This window comes from Monodelphis domestica, chromosome 1 (assembly GCF_027887165.1).
Source record: "Monodelphis domestica isolate mMonDom1 chromosome 1, mMonDom1.pri, whole genome shotgun sequence".
In the NCBI taxonomy this organism is placed as follows: Eukaryota; Metazoa; Chordata; class Mammalia; order Didelphimorphia; family Didelphidae; genus Monodelphis; species Monodelphis domestica.
Window position 1 is genome coordinate 94575225 of NC_077227.1, and position 26890 is coordinate 94602114.

Here is a 26890-nt window from a genome sequence, read left to right on the forward strand (position 1 = left end):
ACCTCCAAGGCAAAGGATCCCACAAATACATTAATGGTTCCATTTTTTCAACAGCATTAATGGTTCAGAAATCTAAATTAAAAGGTACTTCCTTCCAATTTTATATTTTATAATAATGTAACTATTTATATTTTTGTGATATATCCCTTTGAATAATGCTAGTCTAAACCTAATTTTTTCTTCCCAAACTACCTTCCAATTTTCCCAGAAATTCTTATGGAATTCCTAAGACTCCTTTTCCAAGTGCCTTATGTCCTTGGTTTTATCAAACAGTGAGCTATTTATTTAATTTTGTTTCTGATTTTCTTGTCTAGTCCATCCTACTGATCTATTAAAATTTTTTTAGCCAATACCAAACATTTTGATGATTACTGTTTTGTAATTTAGCTTGAGGCCTGGAAATATTAATCCTCTTTTTTCCCCTACTTTTAAAAAATCATTATTTCTCTTGAATTATAGATTTGTTGTTCTGAATGAAATTTGTTATTTTGTTTAGCCTTGTAAAACAGTCCCCTAATGACTTGATTGGTAAAGCCTTAAATCTACCAATTAATTTAAGTATCATTATTTTATTATATTGTCATGGCTCAACTTATAATAATAAATATTGCTAAAATTATTTGTCTTCTCTCTTTTTTTTTTTGGTAAAAAGCATTTAAAAATTATAATTATATATCTTGAGTATGTCTTGGTAAATTAACTCCCAGATATTTTCTGCATTTTGAAGGCTTTTTTAAAATGAGATTTCTTTTTTCAGCATTTCCTTCTGGTTTTTGTTAATGCTATAGAGAAATGCTTTCTTCCACTCTAACTATGATGGAAATCACTCATTCACTCAACATGCATTTACTGAGTGACTTCTAGACCAGGCCCTGGAGAGACAAAGACAATGACGAAACAGTAGAAGGGACTCTGGACCTGGAGTCAAAGAATGTAGGCTCTGATCCTTCTTTTGCCCCCTACTACCTATGCAACCTTGGGCAAGAGCTGTGACAAGGAAATCACTTTAAAAGACTGATATATATTAATTTAAGGTCGCCAAGGAATTCAGCTATGTAATTCCTAAATGAAAACTCAAGTCAGCCATCAACCTTTTATGGAGTTTTAATTACAAACAGGAGGAAGAAAGGAATTAGAGATAGAGAGATAGAGGGAGAGAGAAAGGGGAGAGAAGGGAATAGGGCTTAAATACCCCTTCTGTTTAGGCTGGACCAAAAGGCCCAAGCCCTTAGATAGCTGAGGCAAAGAAAAGAGATTAGTCCCTATCACTCACGTGACCAAAATGGAGAAACAGTCTCAGGGGCCTCCACCTCCAGCTTCCTTCAGAGCCAACTCTCAAAGCACCACCTCTCAGAGCCAAAACCTCTCCAACCAACCACCCCTCAGTCCTCAGACCCCTCTATCTTTAAGGAAATCATCCAAGTTCCCTCCCCTCAGTTCTCACATCTACCAATCACTGTCCATGTTTTCCCTGTGCCAATGGTGGCTCTAGCTTAACCCAGGACCACCCAGAGGTCTGTGGCTTTGCACATGTCTGTTGAAGGTCATATTCTCAAATAATTAAATCTTGATCCTTTGCTGCAGCCCTTCCTAAATCCTGTTAGGACTGAGTGGGGTGGAAATTGTATTTTCCAAGACCTGGTTCTGTCATTCCAAGTATCTCTATTGTATCAATTCTAAAATCAATCATGACTCAAAGAAATTCCTGTTCTATGCTTAAGCATAGGTCAAAGCCCTTTCCATTGTTCAGCAAAAGGTTTCTGTCCTAAAGTAATCTTAAGAAGGGAGGAGGAGGAACCTCCCATGCCAATGGGATTCACATTCCAATAGAGTTCCCACTATCAATAGGAAATTTTTCAAGTATGAAATTTCCCAATGGTGAAATTTCCAACATTTATAAGTCTAAGAAATTTTAAGGTTTACAATCCCCCCTGATGATCATTGGGAGACTAGTCTCCCCATTGATCATTTAACATAATCATTTTGTAGTTCTAAATTCACTTCTAACTAAAGATATACGCAATATTCAATTTTCTAGAGAAATTAGAATAGTGAGAGAGGAAATAGAAAAGAAAAGAAAGCAAAACCAATGTTTTGCTAGGCGCATTGACAGAAAGCCAAATTAGGGGCAGTCCCTTTTGGCATAAATGTGTACAGTTACAATAAATGTTCAATCAAAAGTTCAGTCCAATCAATCACATCCAAAGTTCATTCTTGATCTTCTTGATGAAGTGTAGGTTTTCGGCATCTTTCTGCAACAGTTCATTCTCTGGATATAAAAGTTTCAAGCTTCTTTATTGAAGATCTTTTCTCAAACAGAATCAAAATCTTTGAATTTTTTTTTTATAAAAGTAAAATCTTAAACAAAATTCTTGGATTTTTATAAAAATACAATCTCAAACAAAAAAAATTCAAAAATAAAAAAATTCTTAGATTTTAAATTAAAATACAGAGCTTGCATCTGTCTGGGTCTCAGGTTCTGTGAAATATTTTTAGATGACTTCTAAGATTCTTTCTAGTGTTACATCTATGCTATTGTCTCTGTGTTTCAGACAGGGTCCCCTCACCTTTTTCAAAGCATCTTGGAGCATTTTAGAGGCAGAAGACCCGAGTTCAATTTCCAACTTTGATAATATTCTAGCTGTGTGACTGAGCAAATCATTTATCCTCTCAGAATATCAGTTTGCTCTTCTGCAAAGTGGGGATGGTAATACTTGTATAATCTATCTCACAGGGTGTTTTTTGCTTTGTTCTGGTGAAGAAAGCCTTTTCTAGATTTTAAAATAATATTTAAATACAATATTATTATTAGCAAAATAAATATCTCCTTCCTTTCATAAAGCTTCTTCTGGGGCAGGGACTGATTAGGTGGTCCCCAAATCACTACCTTGGATGTTAGCAGAGAACTTTATCCTCTGAAGACAGAATGTGAATAGCGTCATCATCCAAAATCTGAATGTCCAAGTTTTGGACCCTTGCAGCATGGTCAGTTGTCAACTGCCTCAATTCCCTTGGATGATAATCTGACTTCAGAGATGTGCTTTTCCCTTTCTGTGGCCAGGCTTCCCTTTGCATTCTGACAGGGGCTGGAGCAGCCTCCGCACTGCTCTTTACCTGCTTAAATGTCATCCTTGGTCCACTTTACCCTCACCTGACCTTAGACAAATCATTTAACCCATCTCAATTTTTTTTCTGAGATAATTGGATTAGATGACCTCTAGGGTTATTTCTAGCACTAACTCTGTGATCCCGTGAACTCCTATGGTCTTTATAAACTATTCCATACAATTTAGCATTTATTCCATGCTCTGTGTTTTTCCTCTTATTATGCTATGTATTTCTTTGTACTATTTCTAATTTTATGATGGGACAATGCCATTTCCTTTCTCTGGACTTCAGTTTCTTCATTTGTAAAATAAGGGAATGTGGGTGAATTAGATCCTTGTTCACTCTAAGAATCTGTGATTCTCAGAACTGACCTAGCAAGTCTTCTTCTGTGACTTTATCCTAACAATTTCATGTATAGAAAGAAAAAAGACCCTTCAGCACAACAATATTCAAAATGGCCCTATTGGTAATATTAAGGAATTGCAAATAACTGGTCTGTCCAACAAATGATCTGTGAATGACTGAATATGTTATAGTATGCAATGGGATATTATAATGTATGTAAAAAATGAATATGAAGAATGTAAGGAAATATAGAGGTAGTTATATGAAGCAATGCAAATTGAGATGACCAGACCTGGAATAACACACATCAACTACAACTACATAAAAACAGAAGGCAAAGCCAAAGGGAATGAGACTTCTGATGAGGATGGAAGGTAATGCATAGTGAAGACAATTTTTTTCTTTGTCTAATCCGTTTATTCATTTGTTTGGTTCTACTCTGTTACAACAGATGATGTGAGAAGTTAGGATTATATATGGTTTTAGTACTTATTTTGAATGTTTATTAGATTATTTGCATTTATTGATGATTATTTAGTTTATAATAAAAAACTTAGGATTCTGTTTTTTATTCTTTCTTTTTAAAATTCCAAATATAAAAATGCTATTTACCTCCAAAGAAAGAACTGTTGGAATAGGAATACATACAGATGAAAGCATACAATTTTTCACTTGTTTATCTGGGTATATATTTTGGGGTTTTGGTTTTATAAAATTATTCACTTACAAGAATGAACAAGATGTAAATGTTTTTCTTTTTTTTTTAAACCCTTACCTTCCATCTTGGAGTCAATACTGTGTATTGGATCCAAGGCAGAAGAGTGGTAAGGGCTAGGCAATAGGGGTCAAGTGACTTGCCCAGGGTCACACAGCTGGGAAGTGTCTGAGATCAGATTTGAACCTAGAACCTCCCATCTCTAGGGCTGGCTCTCAATCCACTGAGCTACCCAGCTGCCCCCAAGATGTAAATGTTTTGTGTGATAATACATGTATAATCCAGACTGAACTGCTTGCCAGCTCTGGGAGGGGCCAGGGAGGGAGAGAGGGAGACAATTTGGGTCATATAATTTTGGAAAACTTATGTGAAATTTATTACATGTAATTGGTAAATTTTTTTAAATTCCAAATATACTTTTTAGTGTTTTCCAGATGTTATTTTTTTAGTCACTGTCATTTTCCAATGACTTTCAGGCACCAATAGAATACTTCCTTCTAATAAAAAAGCTCAGTTAAGCAAATCAACATATTGACTGTATTTGAAATGGTCCTCAACTTTCTACTTTTGGTCCACCATGTCTCAATCAAGAGGCAGAAGGTATGTGTTTGGGATCAGTCCTCTCAAATCACAATTGAGAATTCTGAAGCCTCCCAACATTGTTTTCCTTTACATTATTGTGCTCATCCTCTACACTGTTCTCTTATAATTCAATTTTTGTGTTTATTTCCCATCTCCAAGTCTTAGCCTTCTGTCTCCCATGCATTGATTAGAATAGTACTCTGAACTGTGCAGAAACTCAATAAATAATTGCTAAATGGTGGTCCATTTCATACCCAAGACAGAAGCCTCACACATTTTTTCAAGCTAGAACATGGAACTGTGATGCCATTGGCATTGATATCTTCCAAATGAGGAAATTTCCTTTATCAGTGAAGCTCAGCATCTTCTCTACAACTTAGTAGTGTCTTAGAGGGTTGCCTAGAATAATGAGATAAGTGAGTTGTCCAGAGTATAACAGGTCTATATCCAAGGTGGGACTTGAACCCAGGTCTTCCTAGCTCTAAGACCAGCACTCTATTCACTATGCCATGCTGTCTCACATATGCATTCCGTACACATCAACTTTAATTTTCATATTCAATATAGGCCCAGGAATGGAATAGTTTTTCCTCTAAATAAAGGTTCTAAACCTATTTTTGTGTCATAGAACCCTTAGGTAGTCCAGTGATGCTCTGATCATCAGAGGATAATGTTTTTAAGTGAATAAAATAATAAATATAAAAAATAAATTAATAAAATAAATATAATAAATATAAAAATACATACAAAATAAATACAAACCCACAAAAATTAAGTACATACCATTGTAAAAGAAATCAAAGGTTAATGAAAATAAAAATGCAATTTTTTTCTTGCCATCTGAGGTCACAGACTCCCTGAAATCTAACTATAATCAGTTATCAGTTCCTGTGCTAGAAGACCCATGTGACTTTCAGAAAGAATATGGAGAATTTTCAGGGATGTCAGGAGGGAAGGGTCTACTTCATTAGGCACAAGGTTAAACTAAGAGGGGAGTGTTGCTGGCCTTGGCTTTTTCAGCTTGCATTCTTCCCCATCAGAATTTTTTTTCTGAGAAAAGGAAGGCCACACAGACTTCTCCTGTCGACTGCCCAGGGACCTCATACAGGGAAAATTGCTTGGCTCTCTCATTGGCAGGCATCACATCCCACCTGCTTCTAATTGTGCACACAGATCACCTGTGCTGCCGATTTGCACCTGCAGTTGGCAAATTGGCCACAGGGTGTCCAATAGCAGGGCTGGGCTCCAGCTTGGTTGGGCTTAATTAGTGGTGTACAGACGATTGCACCTGCAGCTAATTATGGGTGCAAAACAGGCTGCTCTGGAGGAAGGTTGGCTTTGCACTATATCTAAGTGGCCTCGACCTGGAAGGTTTCATTGATTAGCTTCCCCACCGGTAAGACCTCCATAATGGTGTCTGTCGAGCTCTGTGCTTTTGGCTCAGAGACACATACTTAGATGGTGATGCTGATGTCAGACACAAACCTAGAAGCCCCAAGAGAATCCTGGGAAAATGCTGGCTTCCTTTATGGCTCGATGCTTTAAATAAGGTGTCTTCTAACAATGCTCAAGAGGAATTAAAAAAAAATCCAGAGTGAAATGTTGTTAAATCAATGTGGTTGAGTGTCTGTATTATAAAAAATAAAAAAATAAAATATAAATATACAAACATATAAAATATAAATAAATATATAAAATATAAATAAAATATAAAATATAAAAAGATTTAAAATTATAAATTATATAAATAAAAATAAAACGAACAAAAAGTAAAGAATTTTAAAATAATCTATATTCCATGTTCAGACCTTCCTCAGGTGTTCACTTCCCAAATTCATTTTTCCCTTTTGAAATCCCTACCTTCAAATAGTAATAGTAATGAATACTTCGCCTTTGCCCCTAAGATCTTCAGTTTCTTACCCAAGAACTCATAATTCTCAGCAATGCTTTCTGTGTCTCTTCTGGTAGTAGCATTCTTTCCCATGAGTCACCAGAAGTGGCAAGTGATTTTCAGACTTGACATGTAGTGAGAGGTTCTCTGTCATGTCCTGGAGTGGTTTGCCTTTTCCTTCTCTATATCATTTTACCAATGAGGAAACTGAGGCCCACAGGGTTGGGACTTACCCAGGGACATACAGCTACTAAGAATCTAAGGTCAGGTTTGAATTTGGAAAGATGAAAGTTCCGAACTCCAGCTTCTACTCTCAATCCATCACACCACTTTGGCTGCCCAATCAGATTAGGAAAATCCGTGAAATAAAGGGATTAGGATAGGACTTTCCCAGAACTAATATTCCATGATTCTAAGAACTTAACTAGCTCCCCAAGAGAAGTATTAGGAGAAAAAAAGAAAACGAGTATCTAAATATCTTGTGAGTATTGGGAAAGGGAGAGAATGGTGGAGGGAGAGGAGAGCCTTCAAGGAAAAAATGAGGAAAGAAGATTTTGTTACAGTTGAGGAGGAATGGAAGGTGAATGGTCTGCCTTGAAAATGACATGGGGCATCAGTTTAGTACAGGGTTTCATTAGTTATTCATAAGTATACCTTTTGTGGAGCATGTGGAGCACAACAATGTAGACTCTTGTTGGCAAGGGGCCAACTACTTAACCTGGATGTAGTCTGCCTACTATGCTGTGGCGGGTAAGAGAAGAGCCATACTGGACTGTGCCATGGGATTTCCATTCTCCTCCCTTCTTTCTCTTCACTTTCTTTCAGCACTCTCTCCCAGAGTACACCTAAACTTTAGGGGTTTGACTCCAAAGGGATTGGTTTCAATTGTAATATTTACTGCTTATGAGATAAACAGTGGGAGGGAGAGAAGTCTTTCTCTTCATGCTTAGAGATGGAATAATGAATGAAAAGGGCAAATATTGCCAAATGAGCCGAGCCAAACATTTACCAGTCTTTGTTTTGCTCTATTGACAGAGCCCATCTCTGGGGACAGATCTCAAACATATGGATATGCAAAGGACAGAGCTGCATTCAGATACTTTAGCCATAAGACAGACAGAGGATCATATATTTCAAACTGGAGACCATTCAGTTTGACCCTTTCATTTTACAGTTGAGGAAACTGAGACCCAAGGAAGGGATTTGCCCAAAGTGGCATAGGTCAGAAACCTGTTTAAATACATGTCCTCCTATTCAAAATCCAGCACTCATTCCATTGTGCTATGTTCCCACAGTGTCTTATCTCCACTAAGATCACTGCTAGTCCTTGACCCAGGATTAAGGTGAAATTCTACTCCAGTGGAGTTGTTATAAAGGATATAAAAGAAGAAACTATGCTGGGAGCGGTCTGCTTTTTCCTAAGGCATACATCTAGGTTATGACAGAGAACCTCTCCCTTCTTGTCAAGTCTGAAAATCACTTGCCACTTCTGGTGATTCATGGGAAAGAATGCTACTACCAAAAGGGACACAGAAAGCATTGCTGAGAATTATGAGCTCTTGGGAAAGAAACTGAAGATCTTAGGGGGAAAGGTGAAGTATTCATTACTACTACTATTTGAAGGTAGGGATTGCAAAAGAAAAAATGAATTTGGGAAGTGAACACCTGAGGAAGATCTGAACATGGAATATAGATTAAACATTTTTTTTATTTAGTGTCTTAATTTTAATTTTTATCTATATAAATTATATTAATTTCTATATTATATATAATTTTATAATTATAACAATAAATGTATAAAATATAAAGTACATATAATTTATCCATATATTATATAATATAAAATATGTATACTTTTTGATTTATAAAATCTATGGTTTTGTCTTAATTTTATTTAATTAACTTGGAAAAATTTTCCATGGTTACATGATTCATATTCTTTCCCTCCTCTCCTCCCACCCCTCTCCTGTAGCCGACATGCAATTCCACTGGATTTTACTTGTGTCATTGATCAAGACCTATTTCCATATTATTGATATTTACACTAGGGTGATCATTTAGAGTCTACATCCCCAATCATATCCCCACCGACCCATGTGATCAAGTGGTTGTTTTTTTTCTGTGTTTCTACTCCCACAGTTCTTTCTCTGGATGTTGGAATATAGATTTTTGAATCATAGCTTAAAACAAGAATTAAGGGGGTTTGGGTCAGGGATAGGAGGTTTGGTAAAAATCATGTGTTAAAAATTTATTTAAGAGAGGACAGCTAGGCGACTCAGTGGTTTGAGAGCCAGACCTAGAGAAAGGAGGTCTTATCTGTGGATATTTCCTACCTGTGTGATTCTGGACAAGTCATTTAACCTTTGTTACCTAGCCTTTGCCAATCTGCCTTGGAATCAATATTTAGTATTGATTCTGAGGTGGAAGGTAAGCGTTTAACAAAATCTGCTTAAGAGACTTAAAAAGTGATAATGGGGCAGTACAGCAGGAAAAAAAATTACCCTCATAAATGGGCCAAGTGAGGTGCCACAGAGAGTAGAAGGTACGTCATCAAAGAGTATCAGCAAAGAGGACAAGTTATTCACAGGAGACCATCTCTAAGAAGAGAAAAGAGCAATGAAATCCAAGGCTTCAGCTATGTATTCTTAAATGCACAAAGGATGGGTAATAAAGTGAACTAGAAAGGCAAATCTGACCTCATTTGTATCACTGAGATTGGTGCAATGAGATTGATGCGGTTACAAGAGAGCATGTTCCAAAAGAACAGAATACCTAAAGATGATTGAATAGCTTTCTATATTAAGAAGATTATATTAATGTGAAGACATCCAGAAACCTGATTTGTAAAGTAGAAGATCATCTGAGTTGAGGATCAATGGAAGGAAAACCAGAAGTGCTACAGTTGTTACATCAAGTCATCAATAAGCATTTATTCATCACAACCAGGCACTGTGTTAAGTGCTGGGAGTACAAATGCAAAAAAAAAAAAAAAAGAAAACAAAAATGAAAGAAAGAGAGAGAAGGAGGGATGGAGAAAGAAAGAAACTCCCTGTTCTCAAAGAATTTTCTTCTTTTCTCCCCTTTCACTGATTTTTAATTTCAATTTATTATTTTTCCATATTACACATTGATACAATTCTCAATACTCATTTTCTGACATTTTGCAATCCAGGTTCTCTCCATTCCTCCCACTTCTCCCTCCTCCCCAAGAAGGGAGGTAATATGATATAGGTTGTGCACATATTATCAGATAACACATTTCATCATGTTGTGAAACAAGACACATATTGCTTACACTAGAGAAAATTTCATAGAGGAAATAAAGTGAAAAATGGTATGTTTCAATCTGCATTCAGATTCCATCTGCTCCTTCTATGGAAGTAGATATTCTTTTTCATCAGGAGTCCCTTGGAGCTGTCCTGGATTCTTACCTTGTTGATAATAGTTAAGTCATTCGCAGTTGATCATCATATGTTATTGTCATTGCGCACATTGTTTTCCTGATTTTGCTCATTTCACTTTGCATCACTTCATTGAATTCTTTCCAGGGTGTATGTGTGTGTGTGTCTGTGTTCAGCTTGTTTGTTATTTCTTATGGCACAATAGCATTCTATTACAATCACATGCCACAACTTGTTCAGCCATTCTCCAATTCTCCTGCAGTTTCCAGTTCTTTGCTACTACAAAAAGAGCTCAATTGTAAAATGAATAATTTTGACTGTTAAATTGAAAAGTTTTTGTACAAACAAAACCAATATAGCCAAAATTAGAAGGAAAACAATGGGGAAAATTATTTAGAGACTGTTTCTTGGTTAGAGGTCTCAAATCTAAAATATAGAGAGATCTCAAGGAACTGTATAAAATATGTATAAAATGTATACAAATATAAGACATTCCCCAATTGGTAAATTATCAAAAGATGTAAACAGACAGGTTTTAGTTGAAGAAATCAAAATATAACTATATTAAAATATTCTATTGATTAGAGAGATGAAAATCAGAACAACTTTGAGATATCATTTCACACCTATCAGATTGGTTAAAAATGAAAGGTCAAAATGACAAATGTTGGAGGGAATGTGGAAAAATGGGGACATATACATTGTTGATGGAACTTCAAACTGACCCAACCATTCTGAAGAGCAATCTGGAACTATATGCAAAAAATTATTAAACTGTGTATATTTTTTGAACCGGCAATACCACTATTAGGTTTATTAAGGATCTTACTCTCTAAGTGTGTGTGTGTGTGGGAGCATGTTAAAAAGGAGCTGAAAAAAAAGGAGAGAGGTTACCCAAATCAGGGTATGCTAGAGAAAAAAAGACCAGAGTCAGGAGTGCCACCTGGAAAAGAATGAAGACAAGGCTGTCATGGACATCCTCAATAAAATGCAGGTTGTGAGAAGAAATAGCCAATGAAAGGAAGAGGTAGCAAGGGAGAAAGATATTTCCTATATGACATGTCTAGAAGTAGGTGAACTTACAATGTGATGGAAGTTCTGTGGCATGGTAGAGAAGGTCTGTAGAGTTATGATAATAGTGATAAAGTGAAGAAATAGGTGAGGAATTAGGTAGACATTTACAAGCCTAGCATAGATAAGATATTTGTAGAACTGGGTTCAGTGGCTAGGATCTTGCTCTCTTCCAAAAGCAGAACAGCTGATAAATTCTTGAGTTGTCTTAATGAGTTTCCAAAAGGCAGAGGGGCAATGAGAAGTTGTCTTATTCTGAACCTGATTATACCTAATAAGAATCTGAACAATAATGAACTACTGCAGAAGCAGAAATGTTGGGAACCTTGGAAAAAAAGTAATCATTTCATCTTGGAATTCATGAAAGAAAAGGCCAAAAAAGGCAGAAATAATTGGACTTGCATTCTATATTATGAGCAAGTTGGTTTCAGTCATATAAAGGACAACATGAGCCTTCTGACCTAAAATTCTATAAAGAAAATTGTCCCATGAGAGATTAAATGATCTGAAGAATAACGTTTTGAAGACAAAAATAAAAACAATTCCAGAGAGGAATGAAAGAAGTTTTTTAAAGAGGTTAATATGAATGCATAGGGAATTCATTAAGTAACTTAGACATAGATAGATTATATAATTTTTAGATGACATTCATATTATATGTATACCTATTTTTATTCATAATCTAATGCTTCATCAAGGAATGGAAGTAATTTTGCATTTTCAGAGACTTGTTCTCTTGTTCAGTTACTTCTATCATGTCTGACTCTTAATTACCCCTTTTGGGATTTTCTTGACAAAGATGCTGAAGTAGTTTGCCATTTCCTTCTCCAGCTTATTTGACAGAAGAGGAAACTGAGGCAAACAGGATTAGGTGACTTGCCCAGGATCCCACAGCTAATAAATGTCTGAGGCCAGATTTGAGTTCTGGAAATGAATATTCTTGACTTCAGGCTCAGCAGTCTATCCACTGCACCACCTCGCTTCCTTTCTCAGAGAGTATCTGAGTACATTTTAAGCGATGGTGGTTTCTACCACATTGGAAAGACTTCAGTAATGGGCCCAGTGACATACCTACCATGTGTTTCTGTTGTCCAAGGACCAGTTTAAGTTCACAGCAGCTCATCATTGATTTGGCAGCAGGATAATGCCTTTTAAAGTCAGGGTAGCTCTTAAAGACTCTACTAATGATAAAGGAGTGGTAATCTGCTTTGATAAAAGAAGTGATTGCAATAATTGAAACTACAGATGCTTGAAGCATTGGAGTTCTCTACAGAAAATGGAGGCAAAGACAAGATGAGTAAAGAGGATGCCAAAAAGGGACTCGGAGCTGTGAGAATGGTGTCAGAAATGCTAAGGCTCAGAGGGTATGGAAGAAGACAGTGAATCCGAGGTAGAGAAATAGAGCCTGCTCCCGCCATGATCTTGGTACATGGTCTTCATCCTCCAGATGAGAGAATGGTCTGTCCTGATGCAGGTTCACATTGATGTACAATGTAGACTCTTAGAAAGTTGCCTGGAGAAATGAGAGGATACACTTGCCAAGATTCAAGTAGCCAGTATGTGTCAGATGTGGAACTCAAAGCCAGGTCTTCCTGGCTTCCACTCTGCAGCATCATCTCTCTGAATACTAGGACAACAAAAAGGATTTAAAAATAATTTCATTTATATTGTCATGCAAAACACATTTCCATATTGGTCATTGTTGTAAGAGCAAAGTCATACATAACCCAAACACCTAAATAAAACCATAAATACATTGATGTGAAAGACCACTCCAACAGTTCTTTCTCTGGAGGTGGATAGCATCCCCGTCATAAGTCCTTCAGGACGGCCCCAGGTCATTGCACTGCTGAGAGGAGCCACATTTTCATAATTGACCATTATATAATATTGCTGTAACTGCATACAATGTTCTCCCAGTTCTGCTTATTTCCTTCTGCATCAGTTCCCACAGATCTTTCCAGACTTTTCTGGAATTGTCTTCCTTATCATTTCTTATAGCACAATAACATTCCCTCACGAACACATACCATAATTTGTTCAGCCATTCTCCAATTGATGGGCATCCCTTCAATGTCAAATTCTTTGACACTATAAAAAGAACGTCTATAAATATGACAAAAAGAATTTATAAAAATTATGCAGACAACTAGCTGGCTCAGTGGATAGAGATCCAGGTCATGAAATGGGGGGGAGGGGGACTTGGGTTCAAATATGACCTCAACACTTTCTAGCTGTGTGACCCTAGATGGGGTCTCTTAACCCCATCTGCCTACCTTAACCACTCTTCTGCTTTGGAACTAATACTTAATAGGGATTCTAAGACAGAAGGTAAAGGTTTAAAGAAAAAAAGAAAAAACTATCCCGAGGTAAGAGGGTAATAAAAAAAGGAAACAGGGCTCTGTTTTGAAGGGAATAATAGACTCCTGATAATGGGTAAGAGAGAAAAGATTAAATATTCATTTTTCTTTTCCAAACTAAGGAGAATGATATTTAGCCAGGGAAGGACAAGAATGGGTACAAGGGAATCAAAACCTAAGATAAGTCAAGATAATAAGGTTCAAGACACAGACCCAGATGATCTACATTGCAGGATACTGGAAAACCTTTTAGCTGTAGTTGCTGAGTCAGTAGAACAGTAGAAAAGCTTTAGGACTCAGTATGAGAAATGTCCTAATTTTGGAAAAATGTAAGGAAGGAAAAATGTCAAGTTATGACCTAATAAAATGGACAGATTTAAGAATGTACTTATAACTTGTGGCCTACCCATCCCTCCACTCTCTGGCAAGTCTACAGGCCAATTCTGATTTTAAGAAGTAAACTAAAAAATGTTATTTTTCTCTATTTGGCTCATGATGCTTCCACTTGAAATTTACTCTGCAAGTATGATTTGTGTTTAGATTTCTACAAATGTGGGTCCCTAGCTCCCATACATACATTCAAGGGAATATGCCTATTGAGTATAGGATGGTCTTTAGTTTACTCTGTAGAAAAGGCAGATGATTCTTTGAACATTGTACTTATAGGAAACCCATAAATAGAACTATGAAACACATAAAGCAACTAATAGTCTCAGAGGAACATATAAACAGATAAATAATATATGTAAAGAACTCATAGTAGTTCCCTCTGGAAGCATTGACTTTCAGGTTGCTATCAGGTCAGCACTGACATTTTGGTGAATCCCTTGATCTCCTACAATGCTGAACCAGACTAAAATGTAATTGGGAAATAGTTAAACTAAATAAGAATACATAAAATATAGATAACATTACATTTTAAATTAAGGCAATATGCTGCCCACAGGTATCCTCATGTTTAGTTTAATGACCCTGGTTTCTATTTGAATTTGACCACACTGTTAATATGTTGAAACACATCTAAAACCCCCTTTTTTAGTTTCTCTAGAAATAGTAAGAAATAATATTTCCTCAGCCTAAAACCCTTTCTAGACTTTTCCCTTTAGGAAAATGGGCAGAATAAAAGCTAAAACCTTCCCTTAGGGAAAGAGAGTAAGGATGAAAACCAAATTTAACTCTGATCTAGATATGATCCTTGCCTCCTCTTATTTTATCCCCTGAAGTGATTGGTGTTAGAATCTACCTTTCTCCATTGATCAAAGGCTGGAGGTCCTATTGATTTCTTGAGAGGAATTGGTACAACAAGGCTTGGGAAAGTGACTTTTTACTTAAATATTTTGGAATGTGAATTGAAAACTGTATTTTAACTAATCTTTTCCTTTTACAAAATTCCTATGAATATCACATCATGTTGTCTTGGGGATAGAGAGTCATTTTGGAGGGCTCAGCTACATGTAGTTAAAAGAAATATTTACTTTTCTGTTAATTCTAAATTGAATAGTATTATTTCTGATAGACTTAAGCTCCAATTTTTTCTTCAACAAGTACCTTCTAGATTAATTTTTCCCTCCATGGCTTGAACTCCCTTCCTTTAAAGGCAAACAACACTTTGAGTCTGCTGGACAGATAAGTCCCTTCTCATCCCATTGGATTTGCACAGTTTAAATAACTCACCATAAGACTGGAGATGGCAAGATCTGGATGTCATGCTCACCTGCCCAAGATGCGATTTTAAGTCTGACAGCTCCTATGACTTTAGGGGCTATGTGGGCTCTTCTTTCTTAGAAAAGGCATGTTTGGGAAATTCTATTTTCTTTCCTAGACTGACTGATATCCAAATTCTCCAATCTATGGGTGCTCTCAAGGCAACCCCCAAGGTAGACACTGCTAGAGAAATCTCCCTTCTTTGCTATATGCCTAGATTTTGAGCTAATGCTGCTTTAGAAATTCTTCTCACCTTCTAATTAGCTGATTGACATCAAGAAACATTGTCCCTGAATGCTTCTCTCAGGCTGAGTGACCAATTATGTTTGTTTCTTTCATCTGTTTCTTTCCATAGGAATCTTAATATTGCTCTAATGTCTGCCATCTTGTATGCAAGACTGCTTTTTCTCAGTTTTCTGGTCTCTGTGTTCAGAAAAGGCAGGGGACCAGGCATTTGAAATCCAGTAACTCTTCTTTCAGGTTATCTGAGGTTTTGATGTCCTGATTTTCAAAAAAGAAGAGAATAGATTCTACAAACTAGATTAATGAGATTGGCTTTGAGTCTTGCAAAAACTGTAGAATGGATCATTAAAGAGTGAAAAAAAATGAAATCTAGAAAAGAAAGTGAACCTGAAGAATCTATATCATAAGTAATTTCATGACTTTATGAAAAAGAGGTCTTTTCGGATGAATCTCTTTTTTTCATGGTGGTAGAATAGGGGAATGCCCTATAGAGATGTATGCTAAATTGCAATATAATTAGGTAGATTCAGAACTGGTTGAATCACTAGACACAAAGAGAAGTCATCAGAGAACCCAGGCCAACCTAGAGGAAGGTCTTAAGTGGAGGGATCTATTTTTAGCTCTGGGATTTTATCAAGGATTTGGATGACATTTAAGAAATTCACAAATGACACAAAGCTGGAAGGACCATTGCTAATACAATGGATGACAGAATCAATATTAAAAAAAGATGGTAGGCTATAACAACAGGCTGGATCTATTCAGATGAAACTCAACCTAAACAAATATAAAATTGTATACCTGGGCTAAAAAGAAATTTCACAAGTCTAGAATGGGGGAGTAATAGAGATAATGCTCAATCATTCACTCCCAAAGTTTTGTGAAATTTGGGCAACTGTAATCAACAGTAACATGACATTCAAAGAAATTAGTGAAGTATTGGATTATATTAATAGAGTGCTCAGAATGTCAGAGGTCCTACTGTACTCTGCCTGTATTGGACTATATTTAGAATGTTGTTATGTTAAGAGGATGATATATTAATGCTAAGAGAATAGAGTCTACAAACCATAGTTTCAGTAAGTTTGGCTTTGAATTCCCAAATGGATACCATATTTTAGAAAGGGCATTAGTAAGTAGGAACATATCTAGAGTTAATTACAGAATTATAGATTTTGATAGTAGGAAAGTACTTCACAGGCCATTAATATTTGAATAGAAATTCCTCTATAATATACCAATCAAGTGGTCATGCAGTTTCTGCATAAGACCTCTCTCTAGCAAATGGGCAACATCCTATAATCCAAGGAAGCTAGGATAGAGGTGGGGAACTCAAGACTTTGCCATCTGTGTAATTGGAAATCTGTTACCCTAAAAACTACATTTCCCAGGATCCCACTGACTTCCTATCATTACATACTTCCTATAGACAGGGGATATTAGGCAATGGGGTGGCTGATCCCAAACTCTTTCCTTTCTATCGGTGACTGTGGTAGTAAGTGGGGATTTTGAACAGGTTGATTAGCCAGGAGCATGTGGGTTTTATTTTGTTACCATTTTATTACTTTATTTCTAATGATCATTAATAAACCTCTTGAAATATAATATTTTTATTATTGCACATTATTTTTAATTTTTACACATCTGAGAAAGAACTGAGGACCTTGATCCTGGAGAAGTGTAGAATCAACTGGGACATGAGAAACATCTTCAAGTATTCAAAAGGACATTCTGGAGAAGTCTTATTCTTCTTGGCCTCAGAGATCAGAAGAAGGAGAAATGGGTGAAAATTTCAGGGATACATTTTTTGGCTCTATATAAGGAAAAAACTTCCTAATAATGCTGTATAAAAGTAGAGGGGACTGCTTCAAGAAGTGGTAAATACCCTCACTTAGTCCTTAAATAGAGGCTGCAGAATTGTCAGGATTTATTATTTATTAGATGGCCCTTAAAGTTCTTTCCAACTTTGAAAGACTGTGAGTCTATGAAATATTGCTCTCTAGGGCCTTATATATTATATAATTACACATAGTACACAGTACATATTACATATAACACATAATATATAAAATGTCATATAGAATTGGAATAGAATATGAAACATATTTTGAAGTGTTCTCAAAAGTCCCCTCTCCCATTGAGATGCCCTAGTACCTTCAATTTTATCATTTATATTAATTTATTTGAGCGAAACATTTGTCATCTCTTTATGAACGTCTTTGAGAGTGCAGATGCCCCTGGAAGATTGAGGCAGGAGGCAAAATTCATGGGGCAGCTGGGTGGCTCACTGGATAGAGAGCCAGGTCTGGGGACCAGAGATCCTGGGTTCAAATGTGACCTCAGCCACTTCCTAGCTGTGTGACCTTGGGCAAGTCACTTAACCCCATTCCCTAGCACTTGCCACTCTTCTGCCTTGGAACTGATATTTAAAATTGATTTAAAGATAGAATTGAACTTGAACTTGAAGCCTCACCCTGGTTTTTCTTCTTGGGACAGTCTCCATCTTATTAATACCTTTCTTAAAATATGGTACCCAGAACTGAGACAGTACATATGCTAGATGTGGTCTGACCAGCTCAGAGAGCAACTGGTCTTTTACTTCCCTAGTCTTGGATTTTTTATCTCTCCTGATGTAGCCCAAGATTTCATTAGCTTTCTTGGCTGCCGACAATTCAATTCAACAAAAACTTATTAAGTGTCTCTCTTATAGGCGGCAAGATACTAGACTGCTGGGGATATAAGAAAAAACAAAACAATTCCTGCTTTCAAGGAGCTCTTTAATCCTTTGGAATGATACAATATACACATATTAAATAAATATGAAGTATATACACAGCAACCCTAGAATAATGTTAAAAGGAAGTGAATAAGTGAGAAGGTTCAGAAAAGGTGTTCTTGGAGGAAAAGATCTCTAAGTGAAGCTGAGCTTCCTTAGAAGGAAGCTGGGGATTCTGTGGAGCAGAAATCGAATTGAGTGCATTCCAGACATGAGGGACTATTGGTGTGAAGTCATGGGGATGCAAGATGGAATGCCATGTACAGGAAACAGAAAGCCAGTTTGACTGTATAAAGTACTTGAAGGAGAGTGATATAATAGAGGACTGAAAGGCAAGTGAGAATTCTATTTCTTTATATGCTAGGAAAGGGAAAGGAACATGCATTTAGTAAGTGCTTATGTGCTAGACATAGGGCTTAGTGCTTTGCAAATATTGTCTTATTTGAGGCTATCGTATTTTATCTTAGAAACAATGGGAATTCCTTAAAGATTCTTTGAGTAGAAGATGACTTGGTCAGGTCTCTGTTTTAGGAATATCAGTCTGGTAGCTTTGTGATTGTAGGGAGGGAGAGACTACTGGAGATGCAAACCAATTAGGACACTATTACAACAGTGCTGGTGAGAGGTGATGGGGACCAGAATCATACAGGGAATCCTATAAGGGAAGGACAGTGCATACAGTCAGGATCCCAGGGCCAATGTCAGCAGGTAGGGGGGCTCTGAGGGGTTCAGATAGGGTGCAGAGGTCTTGGGGATAGGTAGGGCTTTGCACTTTTATAGGGATTGGGTTCAGGTGGAATGTCTGGCCAGTGAAAACTTCTGGGGGGGGGGAAGAAGAGGCTTAAAAAATTCTCAGTTCAGATCCCTTCGTAGTTAGCCAATATGTGAGTTTTAAAATTAATAATCAATAACTAAATATTGTATTTCATAAAGCTTTATTATTAATAACCAAAGCAAAAGAACTGCCTGAATTCATCCTGGTTGCAGGTCAAAGAGGGTGTGGGAGGAGCATACATCCACTTAAAAACCAATAACGTGATCTCCCCAACTTGGGGATGTAGGGGAGATTATCGGGAATTTTGGGAAATACTAAGGACTTTTGGGGAATGAAGGTAAAGGTTGAAAATCTTCATTTATACAGCTCCCAGCCGCTGTGACAGGATCCCAAGATTTATGTTAACAGCTGGGCAAGGCTCTGAGAGGGTCAGGCAAGATGTTGAAGTCTGTGTCATGGAGGCAGTGGTTTGCTTTGAGATAGGGAATAAAATAAAGGCTGTAGAGTTGACAAATTAGGCAACTGATTGGATGTGGGAAGAGAGGGATAAAGGAATCAAAGAGAATTCCAAGTCGATGATTCTAGGTGATTAGAAAGATGGTAGTGCCAACAGAAAGGGGGAAGTTTGGAAAGGAGGATGAGTTTAGGGAAAATGAGTTCTCTTTCTGGAAATTTTGAGTTTGAGACATCTTTGGGACTTCAGATAAAGAGATCCAGCAAACAGTTTGTGATTGACACAGGAGATCATGGCTAGATAGACAAGAGTGTCCCCGAAATTTCAGTGCACTTTTATCCTTTAAAGATTTGAAAAGCAATTATATAAAGGATAAATGAAATCATGGGGGCTGGTGAGATCACCAAAGGAAAATAGAGAAAATGGGAGGCCACATGGAACGGGTAGGAGGAGAATTATGATTAAACAAAAGATACTGAGAATGGGAGACCAGAGAAGAAGGGGGAATAATGAAGGGCTATAGTGTCACAGAAGTCAAGGAAAGAGAGAGTGTCCAGGAGAAATGGGGGTAGGGAAGTCACTAATATGAAAAGCTACCGAGTAGTAAGGGAGTGTGGGCAACATAAAAGGCCACTAGAGATAGCATTGGCAACCTTGGAAAGAGAAGTATGGGTCAAGTAGTTGGGTCTGACTACCCAACTGTTGGTAGTCTAATTGCAAGGGACTGAGAAGTAAATGGGAGGTGAGGAAAGAGGCAACAATTGCTGCCTGAACTTTTATAATGAATTTTGCTTCTAGATAAAAGTAAACTGACATAATTACAAAAGGTTTTGAATCTAGTTTTGGGAACAAGACCAAACTATCGGCTCTTACCTTACCAGAAAGACCCTGGGAGAATTTTTTCCTCCCCAGATCATATTTGTCCACTGACTCACCACTTCACTCCAGGGGTCTCTTAGAAAACCAGCTACTTGCTGACAAAGACCGTAGGTGACATCAAGCTTGGAATCTCTTCACAGAAGGTGGGCCCTCTCACAAGAGCCCACCCCTCTGGTATTTAATGCAGGACCCCTCCTCACCAATACCCAGTCTCCACTTGCTGACATGGAGCTTGAGACACCATCAGACGTCCAGATATAGTCTATATTGCAAGACTTCCCTTATCTCATGGCAGCCTCTTAGAAAACTGCCCCCCATCAGAACACAACCATCAGCACCCTGCCTGGATCCCTCATATCCCCACCCAGCTTATGACACTGACCTTGGGAGTCTGTCATTGCAGGTGGGAGTCTGGCCCACCAATGATCAGCTCAGGGACCTCCTAACAGTCATTCACTTTACTATTAATGCCCCCCCACCCCAATAAAAGCACAAAACTCTGACTACGCCTCTGCGACCCCTCCTCAGTAGTACTGAGTCCTATCTACCTGCTGACAGGTATCCCTGAGTTATAGGTCACCTTAGTGTGAACTGGGCATGCCAACCCCAAACACTTCCCCCAACCCAAGGTTCTCCTCACCCTATCCCCAAAAACCTCTTAGAAAACTATCCAATATAATGGTCTTCTCTACTAGCAGCAATGCAACGATCTAGGACAATTCTGAGGGGCTTATGAGAAAAAACACTATCCACATCCAGAGAAAGAACTGTGGGAGCAGAAACACAGAAGAAAAACAACTGCTGATCACCTGGGTTGATGGGGATATGACTGGGGATGTAGACTCTAAGTGATCACCTTAGTGCTACTATCAATAATATGGAAATATGTTTTGATCATTGACACATGTAAAACCCAGTGGAATTGCTCCTTGGCTATGGGAGGGGGATGGGAGAAGGGGAGGGAAAGAACATGAATCATGGAAAATTTTTCTTAATTAGTCAAATAAAAATTTCCAAATTAAAAAAAAATTAATTAAAAAATAATAAAAAAGAAAGAAAACTGTCCACTCAATGACACAGATCCCAACACTAAGACTGAATAAGTGTCTCTCCCCTCCCCCCACCTGCTGACCTTGACCCTGGAACCTGTCATAGCAGCTTAAAGCGCTGCCCATCTAACAAAGACCTCTCCTCAGAAATTCAGAGTCCAGCTCAAGCTCAGCTCAAAGGGACCTCAAGACCTTGGCTGCCACCTGATTTCTCTTCATTCTCTCTACTTAACTTTAGTTTGGCTCCATTTTTCTTTTAAAATTAAATCAAAGTTTTATTATCATGTAAAACATACTTCCATATTGGTTGTTGTTGTAAGATCACCTTCATATAATCCCCCCCCCAAAACAACCCTTCCTTCCTTCCTTCCTTCCTTCCTTCCTTCCTTCCTTCCTTCCTTCCTTCCTTCCTTCCTTCCTTCCTTCCTTCCTTCCTTCCTTCCTTCCTTCCTTCCTTCCTTCCTTCCTTCCTTCCTTCCTTCCTTCCTTCCTTCCTTCCTTCCTTCCTTCCTTCCTTCCTTCCTTCCTTCCTTCCTTCCTTCCTTCCTCCCTCCCTCCCTCCCTTCCTCCCTCCCTCCCTCCCTCCCTTCCTTCCTCCCTCCCTCCCTCCCTCCCTCCCTTCCTCCTTCCCTCCTTCCCTCCCTCCCTCCCTCCTTCCCTCCTTCCCTTCCTCCCTTCCTCCCCAGGGTCACACTGCTAGGAAGTGTCTGAGGCCAGATTGGAACCCAGGACCTTCTGTTTCAGGGTCTGACTCTCAAACCACTGAGCCACTTAGCTGCCCCCTTCTTCTGAAATCATCTTGCTCATCATTTCTTATAGCACAATAGTATGCCATCACCAACATGTACCACAATTTGTTCAACCAATTGATGAACATCCCCTCAATTTCCAATTCTTTGCTACCACAAAAAGAGCTGCTATAAATATTTTTGTACAAGAAATCCTTTGCCCTTTTTTTTTTTATCTCTTTGGGATACAGACCCAGTAGTGGTATTAGAGGATCAAAGGGAATGCACAATTTTGCAGTCCTTGGGACATAGTTCCAAATTGCCCTCCAGAATGGTTGGATCAGTTCACAATTCTACCAACAATGCATTAGTGTTCCAATTTTGCCCCATCCCTCCAACATTTAATACTTTCCTTTGCTGTCATATTGGCCATATCTGAGAGGTGTGAGGTGGCACTTTAATGTTGTTTTAGTTTTCATTTCTCTGATCAACAGTGATTTAGAACATCTTTTTATATGATTCTTCATTCCATGATTTTTCATATGATTTTCACATTTTGATTTCTTCATTTGAAAATATTTTGTTCATATTTTTGACCATTTGTCAATGGGGGAATAGTTTGTATTCTTATAAATTTGACTCAGTTCTATATAGATTTAAGAAAAAAGCCTTTTATCAGAGAAATTTGCCATAAAATTTCCCCCCAGTTTGTTGTTTCCCTTCTAAACTTGGCTACTTTATTCTTGTTTGTACAAAACCCTTTAAATTTAATATAATCAAAATTATTCATTTTATATCTTATAATGGTCTTTATTTCTTGTTTGGTCACAAATCCTTTCCTTCTCCAAAGATCTGAAAGGTAAACTATTTTATCTTCCCCTAATTTAGAGACAGAATTACTCTTTGTATCTAAATAATATACCCATTTTGACCTTATCTTGGTATAGGGTGTGAGATACTGATCTATGTCTAGCTTCTGCCATACTGTTTTTCAATTTTCCCAGCAGTTTTTGTTAAAGAATAAGTTCTTATTCCAAAAGCTGGGGTCTTTGGGTTTATCAAACCCTAGGTTGCTGAGGTCATTTACCCCTGTATATTGTCTATTCCATTGGTCCACCATTCTATTTCTTAGCCACTACCAGACTGTTTTGATGATTACTGCTTTATGCTATGTGTTCTTCTGACCCTGGCACCAAATGGACATAAATCAAGAACCTTCTGCCTTCATCTCTAGTGGCCATTGATCTATTGACAGAGACTCTGAAGAAAATGATCTCCTCCAACCCCTTAGTAGCTTGTAGGATCTTGACCTGAAACCTGCCAAGACACCCCTGAAGTCCCTACTCACCTGGCAAATCACACTAAACTAACCCCATGTCCTTGGCTTTAGCCTGAAAGAGGAAGATTCCAGCTACCCCGGTCACTCTGAGGCTTTGGGCTTGGACCTGAGGGAAAGCCACAGTAGCTGCCTGCAGGTTCCCATCCTTTTTTTCACCACCTTGCCTGGGGCCTCATGGCTGAGATAGGATGGGAGAGGGTTTCTCTGGCTGTCCTGGCCTCTCAGCCTTCCAGGCCAGAAGCAGGAAATTAATCCTTCCTAGACAGGGCTAGACCAGAATTTCCCTCCTCTTGCCCAGTGATGATGCATTGTACATTCCACGTGCACATCACCTGTTGAGCCCATGGCTATTGTGTTCAATCACTTGCCAGTAATCCCAGGATTCTTCATTAGTATATATGCTATGGCTTTTAGTGGAAATTGTGTGTTTGAGTAATTGCATTCCCCCCTCCCATGCATATATGCAGAAATGAACAGCAATAATCTAAATACAAAGAAGCAAACCCAATTTAATGACCTTTAATTATGTCTTCTTGCAGTAGGCTGAAGTTCTCCCAGGAGTTGGATTAAAATCCTGTATCACTATCTATGAGACCCTGGACAAGTCACTTCATTTTTCCTAGCCTCAGTTTCCTCATCTGTAAAGTCAGGTATTTTACTAAGTACTTTTAGCTTTAACATTCTATATAACTCCATCTAACACCATTTCTTAGGGCCAGGTGAGTGACTTATGTGTGCTCAAAGATATGATATCATACTCGTGGTTCAGATAATTACCAAAGTATGAATGAGCTCCATTTACCCTCCCCAATACTGTTCTTGTGTATAATATTGATTCTTACCGCAAAACCCAGTGGAGAAAATTACATTGTCTCCCATCCTCCACTTCTCTTACTGGGAATTGAGGTCACACTGATCCCTTGTACCAAAATCAATAGCTTCAATCAGAACCTATCCAACTAGAAAGACAGCTTCAATAGAACAGGGTCTGGCTAGAAAAGGCAATGGCTGTTTGTCCATCCAGGAGAGGGAGGGCAAAGTCAAACCAGTGAGAGATGTTTCCCCAACACCAGGAGCAAGAGAACAAAATGAAAAAAAAGAAAGGGACAGAGGGTAAAAAACAATGGAGTCAAACTGAAGTAAAGAGAGAGAAAAGAGGGAATGAGTAGAAATCAGGTTGCAGGTGTAGAAACAAAACCAGTTACTAAAGGTAAGCAGAATGGCTCATGGGAGCCCTTTGTTACTTCAGAGGAGTAATTGCCATTGATGGGATGTTAATAGGAGTCATTATATAGTTATTAAAAAGGGAATGTGGCGAGCTCAGCTGTACTGCTTAGCTCAGATCTCTAGGTTTAACTCGATGTTTTTGCTTCTGCACACAAAAGGAATGAGACATCTTTCTTTGACAGTCTTAGAACAGGGGTTGGCAGCTTCCTCACTTAGGGAACCAGAGAATTCTTTCATCCATATAACAAACATCTATTGAGTTCTGGCTACTAAAATACCAGTGATTTAAAAAGGTAAATAAAAAGGAGTCAGTCCCTCAAGGAGCTAACAGTCTAATAGAGGATGGAAGAAGGGTACATTTATGTACATGAATGTGTGATCTCACTGAAAGAGGTAGTTCCTTACTGGTATGGATGCTTTTGTTCATTCCCCCTCATAGATCCTCCCTTGAGGATGTACCCAGTGTGCTGGAGCCCTTCCTCTGATTCTTTTAACATTGTACGGAAATCAGTACTGCAATTGCCCTGGCTTTTATCCTTCACTCTTCCTGTGTGAACAGCCCACCTTCTTTCCTGAATAATGTCTCTTACATTTCTTGCATGCAAGTTGGTTGTGGTCCTTCATACTCAATGAGGACCAAAATGGCGTTATGATGTCAGGGTCAGTGAACAGTGTGTCCAAGTATGGCTGATCAGATCAATATGAGCTTGGAAGGCTCTGTCACAGGTTGGTACAAATAACCTGTATAAACATTGGGGATGGAAATGTTTCTAAATTTGTGCATCTCACATTTCTTTTGAGCCACTGATGAAAGCCAGCATCCTCTTGTATAACTGTCTTTTCCCTTCCTTTTCTTGTCTGGGTAATAATTTTCAACTCTTTAAAATCCTGACAAGGTAAATTCCTTTCCCCTCTCTCCCCCCTTGCAGCCCCATTTCTATTTCCCTTCAGGGATATTTCATTGTCCCTAACAGCCTAGAATATGAAGAGATAATCCTGAAGTCCCTTCACTTTCTCCTGGAGGAGGGAGCTCAGCCTCCATGTGGAACCCAGTTACTTGACTGTGGCAGAAATACAAACAGCAGCTCATTGAATGCCAGTCACTGTACAATTTTCCCCACTCTCCATAACATTTGAGATTTTCAGCTTTGTTGTTGTTTTTTAGCTACTTATGAGTGTTTACACCTCAACCCTAAGCACCTGAAAAAAAAGACTTTAAACCAATTATCACCTCTTAATAACTTGACAATCCCAATCAACTTCCTTTCTTTAGTCTCAATAATTCCAGTTATGCCCACCTCCCCATCAGGCTTGAACCAACCTCCTGTTTCATCAATTTCCTCCTCCCTACCAATTTTACTCTCAATTTACCTTACTTTTTAATTGTTCCATATACCTTTTCTTGCTTATCTTATCTTTTTTTTTGCCAACTATCTTTTGCTTATTCTTGAATATTGCTTTTCAGGTTTTATTCACTAATCTTCCTTAATCATTCTTAAAATTTTTTAATACTTTTATGTCTTTCTTAATTGTCCTTCATCCTTTCCCTCTGAAGCCAGAGGTAGAATCTTTTTTAGTATCTAGGCTTGGAGATTGTTCTTTTTCAATTTTTCCTTAATTTGATCCCAAATTCCCCTCTCCAAAGTCTATCTCTGACCCATTTCACTAGTCCAGATTCCTCCAAGTCACCTTGGACATAATTTTCTTTTCCTTTTCTAACATAAATTCCCCTTTCTCCTACAGAAGCCAGGAGTAGGAGGCTGGAAATAGAAAAGAGATTAAAGAAGTAAGAGCTAACCCAGCTGGGCACTAAGAGATCTGGCTAAATTTTAGGGCATCTTTAGTTCACTAAACTACTTGGAAGAGCACTATTACTGAAGTGGTGGTACCAGTTGGAGACCTTTAGATTTCTTCAACTCTTGAACTGCTAGATGGGTTCTGACATACCTATTCTTCTAGGGCCAATTGGATCCATCTGGAGATGGCAGGAGAAAAATATCACAGAGAATTTTCTCTCTGTGATCAGAGAATCTCAGGGTTGGAAGGAACTTCAGAGATCGTCTCTTGTCCAACCTGTATCTGAATAAGAATCCTTTCTACATCATACTTGTCAAGTGGTCATCTAGCTTTGATCTCAAGGCTCTTTTCCACCCTTCCCTTAGTAATCCATTTTACTTTTGAATAGTTTGAATCATGGCAAAATCTTTCCTTATGTAAAACCCAAGTTTGGCCCTTTACAACTT